Genomic DNA, 3,730 nt, shown 5'->3' with positions numbered 1-3,730 from the left:
ACCATAAGATTTCTCAGCGAGTCAACAGGGTTCTGCATCGTCAGGAGGATATCATCGGCATATAGTTGAATTTGATGAGTGCCCTTTGTACCGCAGCCTGAAATCCCTCTATTTAGTCTGATCTCCCTAACGAGAGGTTCTAGGGAAAGCGCGTAGAGGAGAGGGGAAAGAGGGCAGCCCTGCCTGGTACAGTTAGATATAGGAAACCATATAGGTTCTATTCCCTGGCCCACTACTCTACTCATAGGGGTTGTATATACAGCCATAATTGCTTGATGGATTCTTCCAATAAATCCAAACGATGCTAAAACTTCAGACATATATCTCCAGCTGACCCTGTCAAAAGCCTTTTCGGCATCTAATGACAGGGTCATCTGGAGCAATGCCATTATCTTCGCCTCTACCAAAATATCGGCAAAAGCTCTTATATGGTTGACCGAAGACCTACCGGTTATAAATCCTACCTGGTCTCTATGGATCAACTTGGGGAGAACCAATTTCAGCCTCTGTGCTAAAATTCTTTTAGTTAATACTTTATGCTACCTCTCCTTGCCAAAATAACAATCTTCTCCTATAATGTCTGATGAAGTTAAAGCTAGTGGACTCTCCTTTTCAGTTCACCCCACGGTTTACTATGGGGTTCAAGTCAGGGGGCTGTGATAGCCATGGTAGGCCTTTGATTTTATGTTCAGTAAACCATTTTTGTGTTGAGTTTGGTGTATGTTTTGGATCATTGTCCTGCTGGAAGATCCAACCATGGCCCATGTTAAGGCTTGACAAAGGCCCTGTTTAGCCGAAACGTTGCTTTTGTTTGCTCTCGCTTAATAAAGTGTCCTAGAGACTGGAAGCTGTTTGGAGTGCTGGGATTCCTTTTCTTTGTTTGTGTGCTTCAAGAGAGTTTATGCTGTCCCTTTTTTCCTGCTAGCACCCAGCTTCCTGGGAGTTGAGTGGAGAACCATTTTTTCTTTTTTACATGTTAAGCTTTCTGGCAGAGAGGATCAGGTGTTCATTTAATCGCTGTTGATATTTGATAAAGTCTATGATGCCATGTATCCTTAAAAAAAGTCCAGGTCCTTTGACAGCCCCAAAACATTAAAGAGCCACCACCATTTATAACCTTGGGCATGAGGTACTTTTCCATGTGGCTACCTCTCTGTGTGCGCCAAACTGACCTCGGTGTTTATTGCCAAAAACCTCTATTTTGGTTCATATGACCATAAAACCCCAATCCCATTTAAAATTCCAGTAGTTTCTGACAAACTAAACACAGTAGAGGCTTTTTTCTTTAAACCCCTGAAACAAGCTTTGGTGATCTAGGTGACATTAGATTGTAGTTTTGGAGACTCCAAGACACAACTAACTTCTGCAATTTTCCTGCTGCGATCCCTGAAAATGTTTTGGCCACTTGAACCATCCTATTCACAGTGCCTTGAGACAATGTAGACACAAGTCCTCTTTGAGGGTGATTCATAACAGTTCCAGTTGACTGGAACATATAATGATTGCCCTGATGGTGGAAATGTGCATTTTCAATGCTTTTGCTATTTTATTATAGCCGCTTCCCATTTTGTGAAGCTCAACAATCTTTTGCCACACATCAGCTACATTATATTCCTTGGTCTTACCCATTGTGATGAATGACTAAGGGAATTTGGCCTATGTGTTACCTAATGTTAACCCCTGTGAAACAGAAAGTTATGATTGATCAATTTCATGTTCCTAGTCACCCAGGTGTCATGAAAATGTAAAATATATTTTTCCTCATATAATTTCAAAGAGATGACAATAATTGCGCCCACATATATTTAACAATTTCTTTTTTGGATAAACCTGTGTCGTGTTTGCAATTGTTTGATATTCATTAGAGCAAAGTATCCTTATTGTGTTGTGTATTTTATGAAGAAGAGATCAAAAGGTTAAACAATAAAGTCAATGTTATAGGATTTGAATTCTATTTTAAATCCAAAACTTTTTGTTTTGCTCCTACAGATTCATCTATGATTTTTCTGCTGTGAAAAACCAAGACTGAACTCCTTGACTGATAAAAGAGCTTGCGGAAAGAGAAGAAATAACTTATAGGGCACACTATATGTCACTTTAAGCAACCCGATGGGTACTAGCAGGATAAACCCTTACAGCATTGTGTCCTCTGATGAGGAGGGACTGAGATTGACCACCATGCCAGGGGTAAATGGATTTGGTAATGGCAAAATTCATACTAGAAGAAAATGCCGAAACCGGTTTGTGAAGAAAAATGGACAGTGCAACGTCCAATTTACAAATATGGATGAAAAGTCACAAAGGTATATTGCAGACATGTTCACAACATGTGTAGACATTCGCTGGAGATACATGCTGCTCATTTTCTGTCTGGCATTCCTGGTGTCATGGCTACTCTTTGGATTTATTTTTTGGTTAATTGCCTTGGTGCATGGAGATTTAGAAAATCCAACGGGGAATACAGAGTTTACTCCATGTGTGATCCAAGTCAATGGTTTCATGGCAGCTTTTCTATTTTCCATTGAAACTCAAACTACAATTGGCTATGGTTTTCGTTGTGTGACAGAAGAATGTCCAGTTGCAGTCTTTATGGTGGTGTTTCAGTCCATTGTGGGCTGTATAATAGATTCCTTTATGATTGGTGCTATAATGGCAAAAATGGCCAGACCTAAGAAAAGAGCACAGACATTACTCTTCAGTCACAATGCAATTATTGCAATGAGAGATGGGAAACTCAGTCTAATGTGGAGAGTTGGCAATCTTAGGAAAAGCCATATAGTGGAAGCTCATGTGAGGGCTCAGCTAATAAAACCTAGAATTACAGAGGAAGGAGAATATATACCCCTTGATCAAATAGATATAAATGTTGGGTTTGATAAAGGACTGGATCGTATTTTTTTAGTATCTCCAATCACAATTGTTCATGAAATTGATGAGGAGAGCCCACTTTTTGGAATTAGTAAACAAGAACTTGAAACATCTGACTTTGAAATTGTAGTTATACTGGAGGGGATGGTGGAAGCAACAGCAATGACCGCCCAAGCTCGGAGCTCTTACTTGGCAAGTGAGATCCTCTGGGGTCACCGTTTTGAACCAGTTTTGTTTGAGGAAAGAAATCAGTACAAAGTAGACTATTCACATTTTCACAAAACATATGAAGTTCCCTCAACCCCACGTTGCAGTGCCAAAGATTTGGTAGAAAACAAATTTATTCTTCCTGACACTAACTCCTTCTGTTATGAGAATGAACTGGCTTTCATGAACCATGATGAGGATGATGAGGATGAAGAAAGCAGGGTCATTGACAGCTTACATACTGACAGTAGATTTGAATTTGATAGGCTTCAAACCACTTTGGTACTAGATCATCAGTCTTATAGAAGGGAGTCTGAAATCTGAGCTTTGAATTTTTTCATCTTCTTTACTCTGAAAATTGCTTGAACACACAGAACAATGCAAATGCTGTAATACTATCACTCTGCAATAATCACAATAACCGCGAAGAAAAAAAAATATGCATTAATCACATGTTTGTTGATAATTGCACATAGCAACAGAGGCTTCAGTTTAGCAAGTGTTCCTTCCAAAATATAAGTGCAACCCTAAGAAACCTTTCATTTCATACATTAACCTCTATGATACACATTCACTCCCATGATAGGTTAAACTTTTCTATTAGCTGCACGGATGGTCTTTCCAGTAAAAAACTACTCATCTGTCCCCAATATAG

The 3,730-nt window shown here is 39.3% G+C and overlaps 1 pseudogene; it reads left to right on the top strand.

Moving 5' to 3' along the window:
- The first annotated feature begins 2,109 nt into the window (after positions 1-2,109).
- Positions 2,110-3,399, top strand: LOC149290692 (ATP-sensitive inward rectifier potassium channel 12 pseudogene; annotated as a pseudogene).
- Positions 3,400-3,730: the final 331 nt, after the last annotated feature.

Source organism: Sceloporus occidentalis, unplaced genomic scaffold, assembly GCF_023333645.1.
Source record: "Sceloporus occidentalis isolate IW3139 unplaced genomic scaffold, rSceOcc1.0.p SCAF_38, whole genome shotgun sequence".
Classification (NCBI taxonomy): Eukaryota; Metazoa; Chordata; class Lepidosauria; order Squamata; family Phrynosomatidae; genus Sceloporus; species Sceloporus occidentalis.
The sequence above is the reverse complement of the archived record's forward strand: the minus strand, read 5'-3'. Positions and strand labels throughout refer to the sequence as shown.